Source organism: Hippopotamus amphibius, chromosome X (genome assembly GCF_030028045.1).
Source record: "Hippopotamus amphibius kiboko isolate mHipAmp2 chromosome X, mHipAmp2.hap2, whole genome shotgun sequence".
NCBI lineage: Eukaryota > Metazoa > Chordata > Mammalia > Artiodactyla > Hippopotamidae > Hippopotamus > Hippopotamus amphibius.
The window spans coordinates 130,344,199-130,372,181 of NC_080203.1; the positions used below are offsets into that span (position 1 = coordinate 130,344,199).

The window sequence follows — 27,983 nt, forward strand, 5'->3', positions numbered from 1 at the left end:
ACTCAAGCTCACAGAGACAGAAAGTTAAAATAGCAGGGGCTGAGAGAGCGGCTGGGGAGATGTGCAGTTAGTGTTTAACCGGGAAAGAGTTTCAGTCTGGGCAGATGAACAAGTTCTGGAGGTGCATGGTGGTGATGGTTGCCCAATAGTATGAATGTGCTTAATGCCACTGAACTGTGCACTTAAAAATGGGTAAGATGATACATTTACATCGGGTTATGTTTTACCACAATAAAACGGGGGGGGGGGGGGGGTAAAAGCACGTACGAATTTTGTTTATGACAGTACTGTCAACTGCTTCCTTTGCTAACCTATTTTTTAATGCATTTGACCTATTCTGAGAAGCCTCCGAGGCTTCAACGGACAGCTAAAGGGGGTCCACACACAAAAAAGAAAGTTCAGGACCCTGGTCTCTGAGAAGGGGACAAATAAGGAAGCTGTTCAGAGCCTCGGGCACAGGAGTCTGAAGTCAGTATCTGAGCAGCCACTGACTGCAGTGCCTCCTCCACACCGCGGCCTGAACACTGGGGTGGGGGATGCAGGGAGCAGGAGCAGAAAGGCCAGGGTGGTGCCTCCGCGCAGGGCAAGGTGCCCTGGCAGGAACAGAGGGCGCTGGAAGAGCCTTGGGGGGGGAGGGGTTCCCCAATCTCGCGTTCACAGCGACTCTGAGGAGTGCTTCTTCCAAGCGGGGGCAGACGCCAGACTGCACGTGGTCCAGGAGAGCGCTGGGCGAGAGGGTAAAGGCAGAGGCGTGTGGAACTGTTCTCTGAAGAAGTGTGACAAGGGGGAGAAAAACGGAAACAGAGCCAGAAGCTAGCAGATCAAGCAAAGGGTTTTGGTGATGTTTTATAATGCTCTGCTTGTGTTTGCAGTGCCAGACTAAAGGCATTAAGGAGTCTGCAGAAGACGGAGGTGCAAGAGGTTTTCTTTCCTTACAAAACCTACAGTTTTTAACAGATCCCAAACCACATGAATTCTTGCTGAGCTCACAAAATTGAGCCCACATTTTCAACATGTTCAGAAACCCTTGCTCACAGATGGAAACTCTGAGATGCTCTTTTCCTTTCTGAAGGCTAAATGTCAACAGAGAGGATGGAGGGCTTGACAAGAGTTGATATTTAAAGATGGGAGGCGAGCAAGTGAATTGGATGCAGGAGGCATTTCTGGCGTGGAAAGGTTTTCCTGCCCTCCTGGAACCCAAGGAGGTCAAGTTCACCTCCTCACTGCTTTGCATCAGAGACGGCCTTCAATGGTCCATTAATGAAGAATCAGCAAAGGGCTGCTGGGGCGATCCCTTTCCCAGGCTTAGCAGAAACCGCACAGTCACAAACTTCCTACAGTTTACAGCACAACTAATAAGTAAGAAGAAACAGAAGTGAGTACACTAGTCAGCCCAGCTTTGGTGCCTGGGCGCCGTGCGCACCTAGGCTCCTCCCCGCCTGCCCCCAACTAGTCCTCTGCGCCCTCCCTGCCCCGGCCACGGCCCCTGGAGGCTCTGCTGACGGACCCTTCCACTTAGACGGCAGAGAAGCTCTCGTCCTGTCCTCTCATTAGAAGCCCGGACCAGCCGCAGCCACACAGGGCCAGTGGCTCCCCTACTGGACAGCGTGCGTACACACAGAACAGCTCCCTCATCACGGCAGAAAGCTCCTCTGAAGACTGCTCAGTAAGACCAGCGTCGTTGAGCAATCCTTTTCAGTCTGCCCTGATTTATGCCTCAGCCCGCTGGTTGTTAAAAACCAAATCAATGAGTTCAAATAACCTCTTAAACAGAAAGCCTTATCTAGGGTAGATTAAACAGGGCTCTTCTGATTCCAAGTAGGGTTGATGATAGCAGAGGGGGTGAGGCAGGAAGAAAAGTCGCCAAGCTCCCCATCCCAAGCACATACCCTTCGTTCCCAAGAACAGTCTGAAAGCCTAACTTGTCTCCTGCATCAGCTGGTCCCACCATCTCTGGCTTCCTTTGAGTCAGGACTCCCTGCTCTCCTAGAAAACCAAGACCTTCATACTTGATCACCTCTTGGTAAAACTCTTAAGAGAAATCATTTTCCTTTCTGCTCCCAAAAGTCTACACATTTACTACCTTCTCATCTGTCTCAAAAGAAATGTCCCCACTACTCCTTATCCAAGGCAAAGAAATACAGCCCCCATCCTTTATCTCACCTCTTGAACCTCTCACTTCCTGTTAGCTTTCACTCACACGCCAAGTCTTCCCCCCACTAAAAACCCCTTCCCCCACACAAGCTTCCCTCCCAAAGGCTATTTTACTTCTCCCCAACCTCCAAGGCTGGACCTCTCCCTGGAGAAGTGTACACCCGCTGCCTCCATCCTTTCACCCACCGTCCCACGTATTTCATCGTGAGCTGCAGACACACTGCTCCCACCCTGAAACCCACACTTGGATTCTCAGAAGTCATCCCTAGCCTCTATGTGCCAAATCCCACCTCTGCAGCCTTGACAACCCTGGTTCTCTGGCTTCTCCTCCCACCTCTTCTGGCTCCTTGGGCTCTTGCAGATACACTCCTTCACAGCTCTCCTCCACGCAGGGTTCCACCTCATCTCTGCCCCTGGCTCCAGGCCATTTCCCCAGCTCTCAGCTGATGCAATCCCCACCTCCATGCTCCAGGGCACTCCCGACACCTCTACTATACGTGAAATCCAATCCTGCCATTGTGCTCTCCAACTAACCCACAGTGCCTTCTTATTTTGGAATGGGAGGCCCTCAGTAAAAGAGCTTACAAATCCAGTCCAACCGTTCTTTATAAAGGTGTGATCTGTCCTATTCCAGTCATCTGTGCACAGCTTCCAGCTCGTGGGACATAAAGGGAAGGTGTGGAGAGGGAATACTTAGAGAGGCAAGAAATGGAAAGCAGGGACACACCCAGGAATATTACAGTAACCGGCCTTACCCACTGTTTCCCGATCCCCGCACACTTGCCAAAGAACACCGAGTCCTTGGGAGCCTGTGCTCCTAACCAGAGACATCCCAGGCAGAGGAGATCAAAGGGCCATGTACCCAGCTTCTCCTTAAGTTATTTTTAGATCCTGTCAGAGGAGAACAGGAGAAACCAGAGAATTTCCACTCTACCATTGTTCTGGCAGCTTTCAAAGTAGGTTAATAGGAAAAAGGATCTGGGCTGTCTCTGTCGCTTTTAAATTCTGGCTAATTTTCATCCCTTCTCTCAACCTTCTTCTCCATGCCACTCCCAACCAGAAGAGGTAGATGCCTCCAGCATGTTGTAATAAGGCTTTGAGAAACTGAGACAGAAACAGAGGAAATGTGAAGGAAAGAAGCCACCCAGGACACCACAGCTAATGGAACGCTCTGGCTTCCTACCCTGCACATCAAAACGAGACAAGTTTAAAGAAGAAATCTTGAAAGTAACGCGGCCTCCAAATTACAGATGGGACACTGTCCAAGGCTTCATTGGTTTCTGACTCAGAAATGTTTTTCTCCGAGAAACAACACTATAAAACTATGATCAAGTTCCCAGCTAGTCTAGAGTGGCCTTGTAAAGCCCGCAAATGTAAATGAAATGTAAACTGGCCATGAAAAACATCCAAGCCGCACACCGTCATGTGGCCATCATCTGCTGCGGTGCTGAGCGCCGGAATCACCACGTTGTTTCTGGGGGAAGTGGGGTTTTCCCATGTGTGGGGCACCAGGTACTAGGGCAAGACAGGAATTAGTAACATCTCGTCTCCCCTACATGTTCTCACTGTTGTCCAGGCTTCAGCAGAAGCAATCATCAAAAACAGTGGGTAAAAAGGCAAGAAATGGGTCACCACCCTTGGTATGTTAAGGCCTTCCACGGAAGGCGCTAGAACGTAGTTAGCACCAGGGGACGGGAAAAAGATTGTGCTCGCCAAATGCCAGCTGTACCACTTCCTGGCCATGGGCCCTGCCTTACAATTCCGCTCTGAGCAGTTGAGGCATTTGGCTGTCACCCAGGCCTACAGGGGACAGGGCTCTTCTGGGGAGAAGAGGAGCTTTGCTGTGGCCTTTGTCCACCAACACTCCCAGCCCCTGCGTGACTGAGGTGGGGATATAGAAAGAGCAGGACATGAACAAAGGTCTCTTCTGGATGACACAACTTCCCCTCTTCTCCCACCAAGCACAGGGGCAAACTGTACCCCCTCTTTTTTATGCAACAGCCCTGCTCTGCTGTGACAAAGCCAGCACCAATCCCTGGTATAAATGACTGGTACAGTTTAATGTATTACCTCTCCTGGCACTATCAGCATTTTAACTGAGACAAAGTTTCATGTCAAACAAATGATTCTCTAATTGTGGAATACCAGGCTCCAGCAAGCAAGGTGAGATGGGAACAGGGTGCAATTGAAGATGAGATCAGGAGAGAGGAGGAAGTGTGGGTCACACCAGGGAGGTTGTACAGGCCTCAAAACAGGCAAGAATCACACGCTGGTTGTGGCAAGGGCCAGAGAGTCAATACTTCAGGCTTCCAGAGGCCACAGGTCTCTGTTGCAACACCCTTTGTAGGGAGAGAGCAACCACAGACAATATCTAAAAGAGTAGGTGTGGCTGGGTTCCAATAAAACTTTGAATTTCATATCATTTTCATGTGTCACAGAGTATTATTCTTTTTTTGGCCATTTAAAAATGGAAAACCAAACAATAAATGCTGGAGAGGGTGTGGGGAAAAGGGAACTCTCCTGCACTGTTGGTGGGAGTGTAAAATGATACAGCCACTGTGGAGAACAGTATGGAGGTTCCTTGAAAAAACTAAAAATAGACCTACCATATGACCCAGCAATCCCACTCCTGGGCATATACCCAGAGAAAACTGCCCAATGTTCATTGCAGCACTATTTACAATAGTCAGAACATGGAAGCAACCTAAATGTCCATCAACAAAGGAATGGATAAAGAGGATGTGGTCTATATATACAATGGAATATTACTCGGCCATAAAGAGGAATGAAATTGGGTCACGGGTAGAGACGTGGATGGACCTAGAGACTGTCATACAGAGTGAAGTAAGTCAGAAAGAGAAAAACAAATATCATATGTTAATGCATATATGTGGAATCTAGAAAAACGGTATAAATGGTCCTATTTGCAAAGCAGAAATAGATACATAGACATAGAAAACAAATACATGGATACCAAGGGAGGGGGTGGGTGGGAGGAACTGAGAGACTGGGATTGACACATATATACTATTGATATCATGTATAAAATAGACAACTAATAAGAACCTGCTGTACAGCACAGGCAACTCTACTCAATGCTCTGTGGTGGCCTAAATGGGAAGGAAATCCAAAAGGGAAGGGATATATGTATACGTATGACTGATTCACTTTGCTGTACAGTAGAAACTAACACAACTTTGTGAAGCAACTACACTCCAATCAAAATTAATTAAAAAAAGACTTGATGAAGTATAATTGACATAAAATAAACTGGTATAAAATAAAACTGACATAAGATAAACATTAACATTTACATCTGATAGGTTTTGAAGTAAGTATGCACCTGTGAAATCATTATAACAATCAAGACAAGAAACATTTATTACACCCAAAAGTGTTCCTGTGTGCCTTGTAATCCCCTCTCAACCTTCCCCACAACCTCCCCATTCCAGGGCAACAAGTGCTCTGATTCCTGTCCCTATATATTGGTTTATGATACAGGAACGTCTATAAATGGAATTACAGAGTACGCACTGACTTTCTTCTCCCCGCCTTCTCTCAGCATAGTGACTCAGAGGTTCCTTTACGTTCCTGCACATATGAACGGTTCACCGGATTGTACCGCTGCGATCTATTTCATTATATAGCTACACCACACACTGTCTATCCATTCATATGCTGGTGGACATTTGAGTTATTTTCAGTTTTTGACTATTACAAACAAAGCTGTTTTGAACATGTATGTGCAAAAAACAAACAAAAAACAACCATAAAACCATTCTTAGCTTGCAGGTTCTACAAAAACAGGTGGCAGGCCAAGTTTAGCCCCTGACTTCAAAGAAACCTGTCTTGAGCTTTGGCTCAAGAGATGTTTTTGGAATTGGACACCGTCATTTTTCCAGGGCTCCCATGTACACAACCCTGGCCTCCAGCCACTGGCCCATGCCCCACAACTCCCAAGGGTCCCTGTGGAATCTTAAGACTGAGCAGTGCCAGGAATTCAGAGTGAAAAACCTTCCACCTCTGAGAAGCACGATGATGCCCTGGAGAGAGCACGGGCTTTGAAGTCCTGGTTCCCAGTTGTGGACATGGTACGCCACTGCCCTGACCTCGATTTCCCCACTTGCAAAACAGGAAGAGCCTTTCCAGTGATTTGGATTTGTTGTGCAGGCTCAAAAGGAACTACAGAAAGCACCCAGGACACTGCCCTGCGGACAGCACCCAAAAAGTCACAGGTCCAACACTAACAATTTTTATCCTTATCCCCCCGCACCCCCGCCTCGAGGCTCAGTTACAGTCCTATTCAAGCCCTCAAGTTGAGGTTCAGGTGTCAGTCTAGGGATGTGACCCTGGCACTGCGAATGAACCAGGTACACGTGAATGAAGCCATAGTCCAAACAGCAGAGGTCAAAGGCAGGACAGGCCACTCGGGTTTCAACAGGCAGGAAGTCACAAAGAAATCCCCTCTCCGCAGATTAAATTCTCAAACACACAAAGGAGTGCTGGTTCCACCAGGGGGGCCCTTCCTTCCAGCTCTCCTGGGCCACTTCCTCGCACACTGCTCCTCATTCAGCTGTCTCAGTCCTTGGCCTGCATCTCCCGTTCTCCCTCACCACTGCCTACTACAAACAGCTTACAACAAAGATTGTGTTACCACCATGCAACAAAGATGTGTGACCACGTGCGGCAACAAATCAGCAAAAGACAGCTGTTTAGACAACATTTCTTTAGGAAACTAAGTGCTAACGGTTTTTTTAACCTACAGGGCAATTTCAGTCATTCCCTGATCAGCTTAAGCACCAGGCCAATTCTACAAAGCCCATGGCAAAATTTCTGTGTTAGGAAGTATTAAATGACCACGTGAATGTGCTTTTTATTGAGGTCCGTTTATGAATGGAGAAACAGTTCACATTACTCAGAACGATGTGCTTCTATTCATTTTCAAGCAAGATTCACTGGAGATCGAGCACACACACTACATTTCCCTCGCTCAAGGAAGGAAACCACCTATGTCAGTTCATCCTGGTTGAAAGGGTGATGCGCCGTACTATTGTTTTCAAAATTTTCCCTACCCCTCAATAGTCAGGTCTGCCCTTTGCTATCTCCATCTTTATCTCTATGTCGGCCCTTGAGAAAGGGTGGGCAGTGGTATGGTGGCTTTATTTTCCCTCCCGTATACATATGTTCTTCTAAAAGGATGCAGCCATTCAACCATGTCACATCCCCATCTCACGTTTTCTCTTGGTTGTTTAGTTGCTATTTGGGGGAGAGGAGGAGGCAAAGGAGGGCAAGAAAAGGGAAAATACACAGAGAGGACAAGCCCCACTTCCTCTGATAACAGCCACACTCTGCCCATGCACTGTGGACACCCGGTTCCTAATTGTAGCAGAGCAGAGATAACAGACATGGACACGTTTTCCAGAACTGATCACTCTGCAACTGCTCTCCCCAAAAGCAAAGTTAACAGCATGTCCACGCATGAGCAGATTCCACCGCCACGTAGATCACGTGACGTATTTTCAGCGCACACTTCAAAGTACGAAAGAAGGCCTGAACCCTTTTTTAAAACAGCTTTATTGAGATGTACCTTACATACCACACAATTCACCCATCAGAAGTGAACAATGCAATTGCTTTCAGCACATTCACAGAGTTGTGCAACCATCCTCAGTACAATCAACCTTGGGACATTTGCATCATCCCCAGAAGCAGCCAGGGACCCCCTCCTTCAGCAGTCACTACCCATGCAACCCCCAGTTCCAGGCAACCACTCATCTACTTTCTGCCGATCAAACCATTTTCTGTTCAGCTTGCAAGCCTCTATAAGTGTTTGACAGGTTCCCTGGTATCAATGACCTTCACAACTAACTTGCCAGTCTTATCACATCTCAGGGGCGTGAGCCAGTACAGCAGTGTGGCTCCAGTTTCCACAAGCCACCGCAGCTACTGCAATTTCACTCCACACCCCACTCACAGGAGCTTCTCAATGCCCAGACCGCAAGCTACTGTCCTGAGTTCCTGAGCAGCTCGTGCAGGATCCCAGGCAGAGAATGTGCCATCACGTGGCCCTCAAGAGTCACACAACCAACACTAACCATCCTCAACAGCAAGAGAGGTGGGGAAGAAAAACCATTTGGCCACATTCCATGGGGTGGGAGGGTCTCGTCCATTATACGCTTAGGTCACATCTCTACGTTCCGTGGCAAACCATGCAAATGGAAGAGAAGAAAGAAATTCCAAAGTGAGGTCAAAACAAGGGCTATGGGAACTAATTAAGTAACTGAATCTGGGGCCAGTGATTTCAGGTTGTGATGGACAAGCTGGGGAGTTTTCCTCCCTGTTACGTTCTCCATCAGTCTATCTGGAGCTTGAAGGGGAAATGGTTTCTCTTATCTCAGCATTGAAAACAAAAGGAGCACGCCCCACACAGGGCTTGGGCACTGCCCACATCTGGATGTTCACCACCAAAAGCATCCTCTGCCTTCCGGGCGGGGGGGTGGGTGCTGCCGCCAAGAAAGTCAAGGGGATCTTTAACGGATGCTTGTGTATAGCCCCAACTCAGTCGGTCCCCTTCTGCTCAATGTATGCGCCACTGGAGTTCTGCAAGTGAAGATATTACTTATGCTTATCTTTAAAATGTACCACACAAATGAGTACAAGCAGACACGGGTGAACCCACAGTAAGGACAAGGTAACCGTATTTGCACCATAATGACTTCCTGGTTTTGCTGCTGCTCTAAGGTTATGTAAGACGCCACCGTTGAAGGAAACTAAGTGACAGTACACAGGACCTCTCGGCACTATTTCTGCAACTTCTTGTGGTCTATAATCAACCAAAATAAATCATTTAAAATGAAAAGTAACTAAATACATTTTAAAAAATCTAACGCACTCTCTCTTACTGGAGCTCTGGAGAACTAAAAACGACAAACCCAAAGGACACAAACGAACCCTAAGAAGGTCTTCCTAGTCGATAAAAACTCACTGCCACAGACACAGGCAGTGAACCAGGGAAAAAAGCTCTTCCTGTAACTAGCAAGAAAAAAGGTCTCCTATTGCATTAAAATGTAATATCCTGCAAGGGCTAGAAATGAACAATGTGAAAGTGAAATTAAGAAAATATCATTCACAAAAGTATCAAAAAGAATACACCCAATACTCTAAAACATAAACCACAAAGACGTGCCATCATTACAACTCGGCCTCCACCGAGCCTGACGTTCCACAATCCTGAGTCACGCTCAGCCCCCTCCCCCATAAGGGTCTGCAGGGATTAAGTTGGTCTTCCATCGGCATCAAAAGCTAACAGATGATACCAGGACCACATCCAGTTGTTACAATACATGATATTAAAAATGTGTGATCATTAAGAAGCAACACCCATCCAATCAATCCCCCATCTAGTCTCTCAATCAAATATGTATTAAGCAAAAGAGAAAAGCAGCTGCTGGCAGCCGGCTTGACACTCACGGCTAGGCTGCAGCGTTCTCCTGTCGGAACACAAACAATTCAGGGACCGCTAACCTCAGACAGGGACCCGAGTCCTTACACCTGTCCAAATCTTTCAAGGTTTTCCTAGCACCCTGTCACTGAGATGTCCCACAGTTCCCTCGATCCAAAGTCAACAAACGCAACCTCGTCCAACTACAGCTTTGTGTGTTCCTGGAGAGGGTGTGGAAAAGAGGAAACCCCCCTACACTGTGGGTGGGAATGGCAGCTGGTGCAGTCACTTTGGAAAACAGTATGGAGGGTCATCAAAAAAACTAAAAACAGAGTTGCCATATGACCCTGCAATCCCAATCCTGGGTATATATCCGGAGAAAACTATAATTTTAAAAGGTATATGCACCCCTATGTTCACAGCAGCACTATTCACAATAGCCAAGACATGGAAACAACCTAAATGTCCACTGACAGATAAAGACATAAAGAAGATGTGGTATGTATATACAATGGAATACTACTCAGCCTTAAAAAAGAACAAAATAATGCCATTTACAGCAATAGGGATGGACTTGGAGATTTTCATACGAAGTGCAGTAAGTCAGGAAGAGAAACTGGGACTTCCCTGGTGGTGCAGTGGTTAAGAATCCGCCTGCCAATGCAGAGAACAAGGGTTTGAGCCCTGGTCCGGGAAGATCCCACATGCCACGGGGCAACTAAGCCCGTGTGCCACAACTACTGAGCCCACAGGCCACAACTACTGAAGCCCACGTGCCTAAAGCCTGTGCTCTGCAACAAGAGAAGCCACAGCAATGAAAAGCTCATGCACTGCAACAAAGAGGAGCCCCCGCTCACCACAACCAGAGAAAGCCCGAGTGCAGCAACGAAGACCCAACGCAGCCAAAAATAAATAAATAAATTTTAAAAAAGAGAGAAAGACAAATACCATATGACATCACTTTATGTGGAATCTAAAATATGACACAAAAGAACATCTCTACAATAGAGAAACAGACTTCTGGGTGCCAAGGGAAAGGGAGGTTTGGATTTGGAGTTTGGGATTAACAAATACAAACTATTATCTATAGAATGAATAAACAACAAGGTCCTACTGTAGAGCACAGGGAACTATATTCAATATCCTGTGATAAACCATAATGGAAAATAGTATGAAAAAGAATGTGTGTGTGTGTGTGTGTGTGTATATATATGTACGTACAACTGAGTCACTTTTCTGTATACCTGAAACTAACACAACATTGTAAGTCACCTATACTTCAATTAAAAAGTCTCAGAATTTATCTCACCTGAAACAGAAAAGACCAAACTGCTTATAGAACTTATCTATATGAACTACAAATCAAAACAAAGCACTTTCCTTTCAATTTTTAAAAACTGACTCTACCACCACTGGAAGCCACCCATCCTTCCCCACCTGGGTATTTTTAATGAAACGAACTGCACGTATTTGGTTTTAAGACCAAGTCGAGAAGATATTTACTTGACACAGTGGTGGTTCCATGTGCAACCAGATGGTATTGAATATTCCCATCACTGCAGAAGCTGTGATCATAAACCTGTTGTTTGTTCCCAAAATACCTGTTCAATGATGGAGTTTGAATACAGAACTTCAGTGTCCAGCAACCACGACACCTGAAGGAAAAGGAAGGAGCTGCCCAGAAAAGCTCGGGTTCATGAATTAAAACAGCCTTAAACATATACACAAAGGCAGAACCTACTCATGATACCCTGGTTGCCCTTCTAGCATCATTTGGGGGAAGGGCCATCCTGATAAAACCAAGCATCATTTGTTGAGTCTGGATGCCATGGACTGGCTTCCTGGTGGGTCAAAACATGCTTCAGATGAGGTACAGTGGATTTTTCTCAGCAAGCAATTTAAGACACAGATGATATCCTCATCGTAAACAACAGGATTATACCTTGAAAGGATTCTGCTGGGTTAGACCATTAGATGCTGCCAGTACTTGAAGATTTTTTTATCTGAAATGGTGATGTCATTCCATTCAACATAACATGGATGCAAAATAATTTTTTAAAACGGAAAAAAAAAAATTTACACACCTGCTGAAGTTGAAAACTTGGTTTACAACTGTGACAGCATGGAGGTGCAAAGCTCTTCCTTCCAAGAAAGAACAAGCCTGCCCATCCTCCACAGCTGTTCTCCGGAGCAGCCCCACGACTGGGCAAGGCCATCTCTCCTAACCACCCGGCAACCTCCACTTCAGAGCTCACAGGTGGGCTGGCTCAAACTTTATCAGATACGCATCAAGGCCTTGAGGCTTTCCTTACTCCATCCTGTCCCCCATTTCTCTCTCACAGGCCTCTTTCCCCCACTAACACACTGGAATCTCTCTCTCCATCTCCAGAGGGCCCAGCAGACACAACTATTATAATGCTGACTGCTGCCAGGTTGTCCAAGTCCCTGAAAATAGACACCTGTGTATGTGCGTGTATCTCACGTACAAAGACACACACTACATATACACATACAGTCAATCCTCATGATTTGAGGACACAGCATTTGTGACTTTGCCTATTTGCTAAAATCTATCTGTAACCCCAAATCAATACCCGAGGTGGTGTGGTCACTGAAGGACCCTTCAGGGGGTGAAAAGGTTAAGCCGCCTGGAGCACACGTTCCCAGCTGAGGTGGAGCTGAGGTGGAACAATGCCTCACGCTGCCCCCTTGTCTCAGCTCCCAGGCTGTGTGCTCTCTGTGGTCTACTCAGTGCCAAATTTTTTGCATTTCTGCACTTTTGTTGGCGACATCTCTGCTTAGAACGGGCCCTAAGCACGGTGCTGCAGTGCTGTCTCCTGTTCCAAAGGGCAAGACGGCTGTGCCGTGCCTTAGGGAGGGAATACGTGTGTTGGAGAAGCTTGGTTCAGGCATGAGCTACAGTGCAGCTGACGGCAACTTCATCGTGGATGAATCAACAGTGTACAGTCAATAAAGTGTCTTTAAACAGAAACACACATAAAACAAGGTTATGCAGTAGTTGGTTGATGAAAATATTGTGACCAGAGGCCTGCAGGAACTGAAACCTCTACTTCTCCTAGAAGCAAAGCTTTTATGAAGTGTCAGTGACTTTATGTTTAACTACCATGAATAAGGAAAATCAACCGCAGACATAAGCCACATGAAGATGTAGCCATCACATCACTAATCTCCACTCGGCCTAAAAACACCCTAAAACCGTTTTTCTGTGTCTTCCAATTCCACAGACATCCCTGTATGAAATGACACGGTCACCCGTCCCACGCCTCAGCTTTTCCCCGTCCTCATTCCCTTATGATCCCTTCACGACATCAGGGCAAGCTAAGCAACTTCACGCATAGGTCATGTGCTCACAGCCCTGCTGTACAGGTGATGTTCCAACGAAGATCCTGGGCAGCTACAAGTGGAAGCTGGAGCAAAAGAGAATGAAATGACAGACGACGAGATGCAGACGTAAACCCCTGCCCTCTCTCTGGAGCCCACCTGCCCTGGCAGGGGTCCCAGCATTCTCCTTCCATTTCCATGACTCCACCTCGCTCACGAGGGGGCTCTTAGGAGAAGCTCTGGACCCCCGTCTGCATTTCTGAAGTGGGAAATGGATGGCAAAAACGCAGCATTCAGTGCAAGAAACAAATGCTGCTTACAAAACACGGTGTATTGTTAACTCTTTTTTCCTATTTTATAACTCCTCTAAGAACAGATGTAAAAATGTTTTCATGAAAACAAATGAGCAGAAAACAATGGCTAAAGGTACAAACTTCTTTTGTAATATACATCATCCTACCAGTGAACCAGTGTGACATGGCTGCTTTCCTGGAGAACTGTTTTAACCCAAATTCTGAAAGGACCAAACACAGCAACCACAAAGGAAATCTTCTTAAAAGGCACCAAAGCTTATGTAAACAAATTTGCAAAAGATTACTGATTTTCAATGAAGACTCCCAAGCAAAATATTTTAATACAAAAAACTTTATATTTTTTTGTTTGTTTTGCTTTGTTTTTTGTTTGTTTGGTTGGTTTTGGTTTTACACCAAAAGTCCATGACTTGATTCCCCAAGGACTTTTCAGGGGAAGAAAAAAAAAATCCCTCCAAATGTGATGCTTGTCACTGTGGTACAAGCTTGTATATCTTCCAAGAGAGCTTAGATAATGAGATAAAGGTAACCGTATGTGTTACTTCTATTTAGACTTAGTGTCTGAACTTGATTTTCTCCCACAGGGTCCAAACTGGCCTTTAGTTATGTCACATCCACCTGACTAGATAATCAAGAAATGGTCTCAGACCTCATTCTAAGACAACCCTATAGGATGGAATCTGCTGGAAGGTGGGCCGTTCCTGTTCAAGGCAGTTTAGTCATTAAAAGTTTCAGGGAATATAATTATTATAGCACATTCCCTAACAGGTGACAAGAAAACACTCCAAAGACAGCTTTGTGGCCACTGGGTTTCGCCACACACACTTTTTACCACTGAGAGTAAAGGAGACTCCCCGACAACTCCAGTAACTCAAACCAGGGGCTGTGGACGGTCCTGACAATGGATCATTCACAATGTGTGCTGGAACCTTCTGGAGAGCAAGTGGCCCAAGTGCTCAGGTGAAAGAAGAAACAGGATGATTCCTTTATTCTCTTGGGGCCAGTGTCACATGGTGGTTAATGACAGCATTAGGCCTAAAATTCAATCATTCCGCTCCTGTTCAAGGGCTCTTTCCAGGGAAACATCAGTCTTGGTATTGGACCACCACCCCCTCGCCCCCGCAAAAAAAAAAAGTTATAACCTACAGCTACACGTGTCTTCTCTGATTTAATGCAGTACATCTTGGATAAGAACTGGAACTGACTTGCATTGGCTCAAATAACCCCAACTTCCAAACAGGAGAATTGACCCATCTCTAAAAGTCTTCACTGCCCACTGTACGTGTCCCACATGGGGGCAGGTACGCTGTGAGAGGTCAGAGCTGCTGGGAAGATCACGGGCAACTCTCCACGGATAAATGACACAATCATCAAAGGAACATGGAGACTGCTTATCTGATAACACTGGCTCCCAGTTCTTCAAAACACAGTGAAGCGAGTGGAGAAATATCTCCATCGAGCCATAAAGAGTTCCTAGACAGTATTCTGGGAAGTTGAACTGAGACACTGCTCCGTGGCACCGATAAGAAGAAGGCTGGAAGTAAATGACCACTGGAATCTCCCTTGATCACACTGTCTGAGTCACAGGTCACAAACCCAGCTCAGTGCCAAAAGTTTACTGTTTGTCCTAGAAAGCACATCTCACATATTCCCTGCATTCCAAATGGTTTCATCAGGCTGTTCCTCTCTCCCCTTCACACACTCACACACACACCCTCACCCACCTCCAAACTCAACAACGTTCTACTCTGTAAACATGAATCATCTTCTGCTGTGTGGCAGGAATCGGCGCTCAGAACATCTTGATTCAGGCACGCCACACAGAAAGGGAAGTTCCATTTCCTCCTAAGTGCCTTTCAGCTCAACTTTTTTGGCACGAGTGACACTCCGGGTGCGGGGGGCCGGGGTCAGGTCTGACAAGGTGGGGGTTCCTTTCCCAAAACCTGACTCTAGTTTCCTAACTGCTAAGTTTCAAGGGATCGGCTCACTGTAACGTAAACTGTATTTTAGACAAAAGGACAGATGTAAAAATTACCAAGGTCGGTAGATAACAACATCTGAGATTACCAGACTTGCTCCTGGAGATGTGGCAGCTCAGGGCCTTTCTCATTTTTTTAATGAAGCCAAGCCCTCCTCCTAATTTAGTTCACATACTTCTATTTTCATCTCCTCTTTTACTACGTGTGACTTTCCAGGTCATCTGTTCTGTCAGACACACCAACTTGGTGTCCTCACAGCCAAGGAGTGTCGTGACAGGCCAGGCAACAAGTTGGTAAAGAAGCACTGACACCTCAAAGGCACAGAGAACAGATGGTAGTGGCCGGAGGAGGAGGTGGGAGAGGGGACGTGGGTGAAGAGCATCAAAGGTGCAGACTTTCAGCCATGAAATAAATAAGTCCTGAGGATTTGATGTAATACATGACTATAATTAATAATACTGGAGTGTATATCTGAACGTTGCTAAAAGAGTAAATCTTAAAAGTTCTCATTACAAGAAAAAAAAAGTGAGTAAGTATGTGTGGTGATGGATATTAACTAAACCTACTGCGGTGATCATTTCATATTGTTTACATATACCAAATCATTATGTTGCACACCTTAAGCTAATATGTTATATGCCAATTATATCTCAATTTTTAAAAGATGAAATGAAAATAAAAAAGAACAGCTGAAGGATGGAACTGCCTCTGTGGGTCCTGACCCTCTCCCCCCTGCATTCCAAAGCCAGGAAATGTCTTTTCTCAGGGAATTAGGAAGAACAAAAGCCTTGCCGTCACAAGTACTGTACCAAAGACACATTGAAGGAGAACCATTTCAATTAAACATCAGTCAACCGGGAAAAAAAGAGAGAGAGAGAGAGTTTTCCATAACAAAGTTATTTCCCTAACTTGCTGGTAGCCTCAAGAGGTGATACCTGGCTGATCTGATAACAGCAAATTCTAGGTGACACAGCATCCTCTAGAGCAAATCCCAGCTGGCTTTTTAGAAGAAAATCTCTACCTGCTTGCTGGGTCTGATGTAGGTGGGAATAGAGAGGCTTTCGCTCACTTGCTCATTCACAGCACTGTCCTCTGATTGTCCTGCCAGCAAGTAATATACTCTGATTTTTTTCATACCTCCAACATTTCAATCACCAAAATAAAACAATGCACGTGTGGGAGGAGGCATGCGGCTGTCAGCCTCTCAACCACACAGCTCCCTCCTCTAATGAGGTCAAAGCTTTCTTTCTGCCACACAGCAACTGAGCACCAACATGCTAACCATCAGTCCCTAAAGACTGGAAACAGAATTTACAGCAAGATAGAAAAGGCTGGTCCATGGAAACGTGATAAATGACCCTTAACCATGCAGCACAACGCACATCAAACGGACACCATTAGCAACTGACCCATAATTACCATATGCTCGCTATGGTGCAGAGCAGAAAGGATACCTAAGGCATGATCTTTGCTATCAAGCACTTGCAATCTTGCTGGTGAGGAAAAAGAAAAGATGTGTAAGAGAAGCAACTGGCAAAAGGCCAACCTGGAGAAAAAAAAATATTAAGCTCATAATGGAAATCTCCTAATAAAAAACAGATTTTTCAACACCAAATAAATGGTCCCTTTATTAGGTTGAGCAATAGTAAAAGAAATTAATAAAACTTAAAGAATTAAAACAGTACAAAGCCAATGAGAATAAGTCACAGAAATCACAGAGACCTAGCCAAGACCCTTGGGTTGTAATTTGCCTCCACACAGCCATCTGTGAGAGATTAAACGACTCCGACTCCCTTTCCCCTGGGAGGGTTTTATGTCTTTATATGGAAAGGACTGCCAACTGCCCTTCCCAGTGGAGACAGTACTGCAAGATGTGGTACTCAAACTTCAAAGTGCCTGAGAGTCACCTGGAAACTGCGTCTGTGCTGGACTCTTTGGCCTGGGCACATGTGGACCCAGGCCAGACAGTTCCTTGTAGGGGGCTGTCTTGTGCCATTGTTAGATACTGAGCGGCATCCCTGGCTGCTACCCACTAGATGCCAGGAGCACCCTCTCCCCTAGTTACTTCGACACCCATGAATGTCTCCAGATGTTGCCGAATGGCCCTGGGGGGAAGTGACTGCCCATCCCCACCCCATCGTCCCTACCCCCCCACCACCACCTCCCCATTTGAGAACCCCTGTTCTAAGATGGAACCAAAGAGGGACTTCCCTGGTGGTTCAATGGTAAGACTCCATGCTCCCACTGCAGGGGGTCAGGTTCCATCCCTGGTCAGGGAACTAGTTTCCCCATGCTGCAACTAAAGACCCTGCAACTAAAGATCCCGCAACTAAGACCTGTTGCAGCCAAATAAATAAATAAATAAATAAATATTTGAAAAATAATAATAAGTTGGAACCAAGGAAGCTACATATTTCACAAGTACTTGCTGCTTCCAATATCCACCTTCCGGGTTATTTTCCTGGATACAACTGGATACGTCAGTCTTATTCACCAGGGTCATCTTCCCTCCCACACACCAACAGGACAGAAGGTAACACAATTCCACTTTTTCCCTCTCGGCCCGTAACACACGTGCAATCTGCCCCTTTTGTTGTGTGACTCTGCAGGACCTCCAGACTAGAACAGTCTGCCCCAACCCATGGATCTCGCCATGTCACTTGCTCTGGCCAATGATTATTACTGGGTGTGACAGAGGTTTTATACGTGACTACGTGATGTAGCTTGCCTCCTTCTTACACCAGATGGGGGAAGCAGAAATACACACCCCAGGAGCCTATCAGAGTCAGAAGAAGGAAATTCTCGTAGCTCAGCCCTAAACCCAGCCCAGAGCCTGACCAGGTCTTGATCCCACCCAGCTGAGCCCAGGAGACCCACAGCTCACCCACTGACCGGTAAGCAAGAAATATTAAGTGCTTGGTGCTCTTTTCAGCAGCAGACACACTAAAATTGGAAAGATACAGAGATTAACATGGCCCCTGCACAAAGATGACACATAAATTCATGAAACATTCCATATTTTTGATGGAAACTAAACTTTTAGTGGTGAGCATGCTATAGTGTATAGAGAAGTCAAAATACAGTATTGTGCACATGAAACTTACATGTTAAGCCAATGTTACCTCAATTTAAAAAAATTCTTTAAAGAAATAAGTACTTGTTTCTGCAAGCCTTTATATGGTGGGGTACTATTCGTTATGCAACATCAGCATAGCAGAAAGCTGACTTATACACTTCCCAAATATTTCTGAACCAAAATACTGATTAACAAGTGGATATTATGACTCTTCTGTCCCTACCCCCACTTGTCTTCCTTCACTCTTTTGTGGACCCAGAAGCCCACCAATTCACTCCTCATAAAAGCACATGATATCTTTGAAGTCCTGGGGGCCAGGTCCCACTCTGCACAGACCACAGTGGTATTTCCCACAGCTAACTCAGACTCTGGGACACTAAGTCTAGGGAATAGTTCTGGCAGAGTCCCTGAGAGACCCCCAAACTGAAAGTGACAGGGCCACCCACCAAGTATGGGGTTCTTGGGAAGAAGACAGGGTCTAGACATACAAGTGTGTTTGATCAGCACCGAGAATCCCGGATCCTTCCCAGACGGAAAACAACCAGGTATGCTTAGAGACAGAGCAAGAGTCAGCCAGTGGCTGCACCTCAGTGAAAGGCAGGTACTCCAACCAAACGGTTCCATGACTTCCACATTATTCAACAGACAAACAGCAAATGTTAAATATATATATGAACCTTGCAGGCTTCAGAGGAACAAATTAAGAGACAGAAACAAAGGAAGTAAGTCTCCTTGAAAACTGTCAATGGAGCAGGGAGAATAATGACCCCCAGAGAGTCCCATGCCCTAATCCCTAGGCCCTGTGACAATGTAAGCGTGCACAGCAAAAAGGACTTTGCAGATGCGATGAAGTTAAGGATCTTGAGAAAGGGAGATTATCCTAGATACAGGTAGGCCCAATGTAATCACGTGAGCTCTAAAAAGCAATCTCTCCAGGCTGTGGTCAGAGAGCGACGTAACCAAGGAGGAATGATCGGAGAGATGCTGCCCTGATGGCTTTGAAGATGGAGGAAGGGGCTCTGAGCCAGGGAACACAGGAGGCCTCCAGAAGCTAGAAAACACGAGGAATGGCTTCTCCCCAAAAGCCTCTGGAAAAGAAGGTGGCCTCACTGACACAATGAGACCCATCTCAGACTTGTGACCTCTGGAACTATAAAGATAATAAAGTCGAGTTGCTCAAGTCAGGAAGTTTGGGGTCGTTTGTCCCAAGAGTGATAGGAAACTAACATAGTCAATTATAAGATCAACGGAGAAAACACACGACCTTCAGCCTTACCAATAAGCCGTTTGCTAAAGGCACAGACACCCCAGAAAGCTGTGCCCATGGATAGTCTGAGAAAAATCAGCCTCCATATTCTCCCACCTGACCCCAGAACGGTAACGATGGCCCTATACAGGGAGAAGGTTTATAAATGCAGAAGAACAACTGTACCCTTCTATTTTGGTCTAAGCCAGTGTTGTGGCTTCAGGGAGGCCCCAGAAAGCAGCCAAAGTCTAGCTGGTTGGAATCCCATGACCCCAGAGCAACGTCTCACCACCCCCTTGGGAAATGCAGGCTTCCTATGTCTCGCCCCAGGAAAGGACCCTCCAAAATCCCATCCAAAAATGCGACACAAAAAAGGGGTCAGCAGGCACAGCTTTAATGGAACAAAACTTTTTTCTATGTTGATGTTTAGAGTAAGAGATGGAATAACTAAAGAGGAGGAGAAGGCAGATTACAGTTTATGCCCGATGAGAAGCTGAACTGGAAATGGTTTTATAGACGTTGCTCCGTTTCTGAACCGTTTTCCATTTCAACGTAATCTGAGAGGAGCAGCCTTTGCCTCAGGCTTACCCAGCCTGCAACATTCTCGTACCTGACTCCCTCCTCACCCCGGGGTCCCAGCCCTCCTTGATTACCCAGAGACTCCACAAAACGTTTTCCAAGAAACTGGAATAACACACACGACAACATGGACGAACCTCAAAGACATGAGGCTAAGTGAAAAAAGCTAGACAGCAAAGGCCACATATTGTGTGATTCCATTTACAGGAAATGTCCAGAACAGGCAAATCTACAGAGACAGAAAGCAGATCAGTGGTTGTCAGGCACTGGGTAGAGAGGGGAATGGGAAATGATGGCTTAATGGGTAAAGGGTCTCTCTGGGGTGATAAAATGCTGTAGAATTAGACAGTGGTGATGATTGCACAACTTTGTAAAAATATCAGGAAAGAACTGAATTACACTTTGAATGAGTGAGTTGCATGGTATGTGAGTTATATCTCAATAGAGCTTTCATATTACAAAATAGAAGAGGAAGAGAGAGGAGGAGGAGGAAAAAGAAACAACCACTAGGATATTAGCCAATGATGTCAAGTCAACTGCAAACTTTAAAAAAATTTAACCATCCCAAGGAAATGAGTTTATTTAACGAGCCTGGAATTCACTCTACAGTAAAGATTCTGAAACGTCTGAGCAGAGGTCAGTAGCAAACTGTGACCCGTGGTGGTTTATGGAGGGCAAAGTGGGAAGGCCTGGGGTTCATGATCAAATGCAGGAAGATGATTCTGCAAAAATTATAGTTCTCAGTAATTTAAAGCAACTCTCTACAATGAAGCTATCATCTCTCCCCAAAGTAAAAAAACGAAACAAAACAATACTAATTGTAACAAATACATTGCCTATGGCAGCAAATGTCTACTGATAACTTCTGGCTGCTCCAAGTTAACCCATTCAGATTAGACTCTTGAAAAGCAAACTGAAAGTAAAATATGGTTATTGGACTGGGACTGGCTGTTTCAGGTAGGAGGGGGTGGGATGGAGCAAGGATGTTTCCCTGTGAGAGGAAAGGCAGGGGAGCAGAACTAAGGCTCCAGGGGACACAGCATCCTGGGGAGCCCCTGGACAGGGCCTGGATCCCAGCGCCCCCCCCCACCCCCCCGCCCCGGGCTTGGACCATTTCCTCCAAAGGTGACCCCGGCAACTGCGGCAGCAGCAGACAGGGCCCAAGTGAGATGCCACAAGAGGGCAGGGGCACCATGGCTGGCACGTGGGGGACATTAGCACGCCAATACAAGGACGCCAAGAGGAAAGACGGACACGTTCAACCAGACAAAAATGGGAAGCGTGGTGATTAAGACCAGAAGCAACATTACAAGGCAAAGAACTGTCTAGGAGAGAAATACTTAGAACAAGTAACACAGTCTACAAAGACTCCTTCTAAGGCGTGTGTGCGCCTTAGACCAGGAACATCAGCGTCAGCTGGGAACCTGTTGGAAAGGCAGGGTCGCGGGCCCTGTCCAGATTTACTGACTCAGAAATTCTGGGGGTGGGGCCTGGCAACCCAGGTTTTCACAAGCCCTCCACAGGGTTCTGGTGCACAATGAAGTTTGAGAACCACTGGTACAGTCACAAAAAATTTAGAGCAGCATTATTCATAACTGACCAAAAAAATGGAAACAACCCAAATGTCCAACAAAGGGTGAATGGCTCAACAGCAGTGCGTCCACATCAGACGGACTCCTACCCAGCTATAAAAAGGGACGAATTAATGACACAGGCCACAACGTGGACCAAGCCCAAAATCGTGCTGAGTGAAAGAAGCCAGGCAAAACAATGAGTACCTATTGTGTGATCTCACTGATATAAAATCCCAGGCTATGCAAACGAACCCATCTCATAATAGAAAGCCATCAATGGTTGCCTGGAGGCGGGGTGAAGGGAAGCAGAGAGACACAACAGAAAGGCACAGGGAAATCTGGAAGTGACGGAAATACGTTATCTTGATATGCAGGTGTCCGTGAAGCCTGCACCACAATCAAGATAGCAAACATAGGAGAAAACTGATGAAAGTGCACACCTTATATAAACCTGGTTTACTGTGCTTCAAGAATACCTTAATAAAGGTGTAAAAAGAAAGCAAGCAGATGAAGCGAAACAAGTGTAACAGGATTCCATTTAGATAAAAACACAAGACTACACAGTTGTATGTGGACAGCTGAACATGCCAGAAACAGAATCTACGACATCACACTGTGGACTGTTAATATTGGTTAATCCCTGGGAGGAGGAAGTTACAACTCCACATTGCTTGAATTCAGGGAAATTGGCATATCCTTCGGTATTACCTTACAAAATGGAAGGAGGCACTTCCCTGGTGGCGCAGTGGTTAAGAATCTGCCTGCCCAATGGAGGGGACACAGGTTTGAGCCCTGGTCCGGGAAGATTCCCACATGCTGCAGCGCAATTAAGCCAGTGAGCCATAACTACGGAGCCCACGCACCACTACTACTGAGTGCCTAGAGTGCTCCGCAACAAGAGAAGCCACCGCAATGAGAAGCCCTGCATTGCAATGAAGAACAGCCCCCCCTCGCCGCAACTACAGAAAGCCTGCATGCAGTAATGAAGACCCAACGCAGCCAACAAATAAACAAATAAATTTTAAAAAAAGAAAAAGGAATGAGCTTACAACAGACAAAAGAAACAAAGAACAGAACCTGTTCAGAGGAGATGCCTTGCATTTCAGAAGCCCCCAAAGCAAGGCCGGCTGCGGGGTTGCAGGGTGGACCCGCCACCCCCGCCGTAGAAACAAGAGCTGCAGGAGTGCGGGGGTGCGCACGACAGAGGAGAGGCAGGCGTGCCGGCTGGGGCCCAGGCGGGGGGCCTGAACTTCTCAGGGGGCTCAAAGCTTGACCAGCCCAAGAAAACGAGGGGCGGAGGGCTGGCTATTCTGGCTATTATCACACCCTGGGCACTCAAGGAAGCAACTGAAAACTCTATAGAAACCAAGAGAAACCAAAACCCCGAGGCCCATAAGCAGATGCACTGAAAGGCTGGGCTTGCAGCAGCCACTCCCTTCCAGCACAGTCCTCATGTTTCGTCTTTATTTGGGTCAGGATCTTTCTTTCACCCTCTTTTCTCAGTTCTTAGAGAAGAGATGAGGACGAAGTGTGATTTCCAGGTCAAAGCCAACAGGTGGCCCCGGACATGTCTGTCTGTGATATAATTTCGCTATTTGTAAGTGAATACTTCTAAAGAAATTTCTTTTCCCTCTAAAGTTAGCTCCCAAAACCTTGCTTGTTCTTTACTTTAGAAAAAAAAGTCTGCATTTCCCTGCAATGCATGAGGACAGGAAGATCTCTGAACTTCTTTTCTAAGTCTGACGGGGGTTTACGTCGTTCAACTTCACTAAGCCTTTAACCACGAAATTCAAGTTCCTAAGGCAAGGTGCTTGACCTCGGCACTACTGACCTCCTGGGCTGAGTAATTTTTTGTGGGCATGGGGGCCTCATCCCCTGCATTCTAGGATGCTGGGCAGCACCACAGATCTATCCACTAGATGCCAGGGATACCCCTTCCCCATCTGTAACAATCAGAAAGGTTCCCGGACATTGTCCAGTGTCCTTGGGAGCAAAACTGCCCCTGGTGGAGGACCACTGAGCTAAGGTATATCCCAGCCAAGATGGAACCTGCACGAAAGGCTAACATCCAACACCATGAAAAAAAAAAGGAGGGGATTTCAAGAAGGCAGTAGGGGCATGGAGGGTTGACTGCCCTGTGTTGTGTCCTGGGTTCTCCAGGGAGTGAGCCCATCACTGTAAAGGTGTAGCTCCTTTCCCAGACTTCTCACCTATCCAATGTAGGCTTTGTGCACAATTCCTCACTATCAATACGACCCTAAATATATGAACTCCTCCAGATTCATAGTTTGCTATCTAAAAGTAAACGTTTCTCTCTTTTTTTTTTTTTTGGGGGGGGGGGGGGGGGGAGGCGCACTGCGGCAGCATGCAGGATCTTAGTTCCCTGACCGGGTACTGAACCCATGCCCCCTGCAGTGGAAGCCTGGAGTCCTAACTGCTGAACTGCCAGGAAGTCCCTAAAAGTAAATGATTTAACTTTTTACAGAGCTCATTACTTCCCACATGGCTCTACCTCCAGAGCCTGCAACCAACCCATCCCTAGCCTGATTTTACAAAGGAGGAAAGCAAGGCACTTCATCCCCCACTCTCCCCACTTAGCCCTGTCCTGGAGAGGGGGCAGGGAAGGTTTACTAAATCACCTCTCACCACAGGGTTCTGAGGAAAGGGAAATCTACAGAGACAGAAAGGAGATTAGCGGATGCCTGTGGCTGGTGGGGGCAGGAATGGGTGACCTGACATTCCTGAGGACGTGAGTGATCTTACTGGGGAATGAAAATGTTCCAAACCTGGATGGTGATGATGACGACTGCACGGCTCGGTAAACTGAAACTGTACACTTGAAATGGGTGCTTCTTATGGTACGTAATTTATCCCTCAACAACACTTCCCGAAAATCAACTAGGTCTTAAATGGGATTCAGAGATCTACCTTAATCACTGCATGTGGCCATTCCAGCCATTCAAGAGCAAACTCCTATGGTAAACCCAAACAAAATAAAGTATCAGCTTGCAGAAGGAATGACAGCCCAACCTGAATCTACAATGTGTCCACCTCAATTCTAGGAACTATACAACAACCAAACTGCCCAACCCAGCAGTGTGGACAGAGAGAAAGTCCACTCTGATGAACATATGTGCCATCAGAAACCCATACAGAAATATGGGTTTCTTGTCCAAATATAGAACATTCAATGGAAAAGCAAACATGGCAGGAAATTCAAGGTTGAACATTTACTTTCAGATCGCAAACTATGAATCAAACCTAAACTTCCCTTAAAGCAAACGCCACGCAGAGAAATGGGACCCCAGCTTACTCCTCTACTGTGCCAGGAACCGAGAAAATTAAAATTCACAAAGGACAGTTTATTCTGTGTACCATTTCGTGTTTAAATATGAATTGGGACATAGTGAAAACATAGAGTCTCTGGTTTTATTCAACTAAGTTTTCTGAAAACATATACAGGATGATCAAAAAATTATACAATGGAATTAGAAGCTATTAACTATTGGGTGGATATGAGCTGTACTGACTGAGAGAAAAAGGAAATATTTCCATGAGATAATCTTTTTCTGTACTTAGTTCGAGTATACTAATGTAATTAACCAGGGTTATATAATTTTGCTAACTTCAAATTTCCAATTATAAAGCTTCAACATGCAATTATTTGAACTACAACTGATTTTTATTTCTGTGGGAAAATGAAGATAGCTAATTTTAATAACCCAAGCTTCCCAAGAAATAACTGCCTTCCTTGATAACAAATTACGTGAACGGTACTTCACAATATTACAAGCTCATTTGTTTTTATATCTTCCCTCAAAGGTTAGCATACTTGGAGATTTCACGTCCTGTTGGCTCTTACCATTTGGTGCTACTGTTCCCCCACACTCCTGCTCCGTACACCTGTGCTTCTAATTCCTGGAGAGTATACATAGATCTCTGCACTTCATGAGTACCTGAGGTATGCATTTAGGAAATAAAATCAACTTTTGTGCCTGCTTCTGCAAACAGTCTCAGAATAGGGCTATTCTCTGATACACCTCTGAATATTATTTAGGGCAACTTGGCTGGCAAATAATCAAATGAATAACTATTAGCAAATTATCAACAACAAAGACAGAAAAAGATTCCTGTCCAGATCTGAAGCGATTCACCACTGTCGAGCTGACCTGCCTGCAATAAGAAGTCAGGACCTGGAGAAGGCTCAAGGAATCTGGCTAAAAGCAAAATACTTTGTGTAATTTCTCCCTCCTCTTAGATGGGCAGGCGCGGGGCAGATAAAGTGTATTCCCAAGGACTTTCATTATAAACTAAATTTGTTAGAGGAGCTTAAATGCACTCATCTCTGGAGAGCAGAGACAAAGGTGCATAATGTAGATGTCAAAAATTCTACTTCCTGGGAATTCCCTGGTGGTCCAGCGGTGGGAACTCCATGCTTTCACTGCTGAGGGCCTGGGTTCGATCCCTGGTCGGGGAACTAAGATTCCACAGGCCGCCTGGTACAGCCAAAAAAAAAAAAAAGGAAAAAAATTCTACTTCCTGTTTCTCCTCTCTTTACAGTAGGTGCCTTCTGAATATTACCATAAACAGAAGCAATCTTTTCTTTTAGTAGGACATAAATGTATCAGCTTACCAAAGGACAAATAAATATCCACATGGGTACTGACAAGCGTATAATGACGTGTGGCCCCAGCCTCAATGGTATGGAAAACAAGACAGTCCTTAGCTGCAGGCATCTGTATACACAGTGCTGGTCTCTGCTTCCCTTTACATACAAAGCTATGCTGCAAACAGTATTCACAAAGGGAAAATTAGGCACAAACCCAAAAATCATACACAAAAACCGAAGCTAACGTATCAATCATTTCAAGTTAAAGAAACAAACAAAAAGGCTGGTGTTGAATCCCTGGAACTACCTGTGGTCGACGTTCAGTGTCACGAAAACCAGAGCTTCAGCCATTCTCAGCAAACGAGCTCAGCAAAGATCCAAAGTCTGCAGGTGAGTCCCCTGTCTCACCTCCACAGCTCACAAGGCGGTCTGAGTCGTGAACATAACTTTTATATTTACTTACTCTCTGTTAACACCAGTAATACAGCATCAACCAAAATGACAATTTTCTCTTTTAAAAAGCCTCTAATGTGAAATGCAAAAAAAAAAAAGAAAAAAGATTTAATAACCATGATGGATGAAATATGTTTCTGTAAAAGAAACAACAACAAATAAACAGCCAGACTGAAGGCACCCAAAGACTTTTATCACAACCCAGTTCCAGCGCTATTTCACATCTTTTAAAGTTTGAATCACTTCTTCAGCAAAAAGCCTGGTTCTTGGGAGCCCCGAGGGCATCCGTCAATGAAAGCAGCTGATTTATAAACACAATTAAGTGATTATGAAAACACTGCGGCATCATGAAATGCTTAAAAAGCATAGCATTGTTTCAAAGTCTCATCGTGCACCTGCAACTGGGATATTGTCACCTAGTTCTGAAACACAAATATTTTTTCAGCTTTAAAAACACGCAAAATCCAGTAGATCCAAAATGTGCACAGTACCCTGTCACTGCATGTTCTTTCTTCCCCAAATCACATAATTAATAGCTGTACCTCTGGAGGGATGTCCAATCTTTAAGCTGGTAGATCTGTCACAACACACGTGTGTGTACACGCACACACACACACACACATCGTGGCAAGTGAAGCCAGAGGGAAAGGGGACTACATCGGTGTCTCACTTTACTCAGGGACTTCAATATCAGCCCCTCATCACCTCTAGGGACCCTGTCAGTGATCTCTGGATGCTTTTTCATTATGTATCCCTCCTCAGTGAGAACCTTTTAAGCATTAACCCCAACTCATGTAACCTATTAACTGGAGATAACACTCAACTAACATCATACGCCTTTTTTCCAGACCACAAATAGACATTCTGTAACTATTAAATAAAAATAAATAAATACACAACTTAAATTTCTCCCTGCACGCTAGTAAACCTCACTTGTGCACCTGCCAGAGGATATGTCATCCACTTGGGAGCCCACTTTGGTGATCAAAACCTGAGACAAGGCATTTCTGTCCCCTTCTGCCCCAACTAACAGTGCAGACTATCGGTTTCAAGGAAATGTACTCAGAATGCCATGAAATGTATCAGGCAAGTCTCATCTCCACAGGCCTCTCCCCTTGTTCTCATCTAGTCTACAGCAATTTCTGTCATGCCCTGGACACGTGAGATCATTAACTCTTAACTCTCACCAACTTCTGAGCTGGGCGCTCCTCCAACGCTG

At 45.6% G+C, this 27,983-nt stretch overlaps 1 protein-coding gene and 1 non-coding gene across 25 annotated transcripts in view; one reads left to right on the forward strand and one right to left on the reverse strand.

The window, feature by feature from the left end:
* TBL1X (transducin beta like 1 X-linked) overlaps positions 1–27,983 on the reverse strand; it is a 232,083-nt gene that overhangs the window by 195,281 nt on the left and 8,819 nt on the right. The gene's annotated exons all lie outside the window — the stretch shown is intronic.
* On the forward strand, positions 18,147–18,250 carry LOC130842732 (U6 spliceosomal RNA). The gene has a single exon (XR_009050533.1). It is a non-coding gene; the product is annotated as a U6 spliceosomal RNA (small nuclear RNA).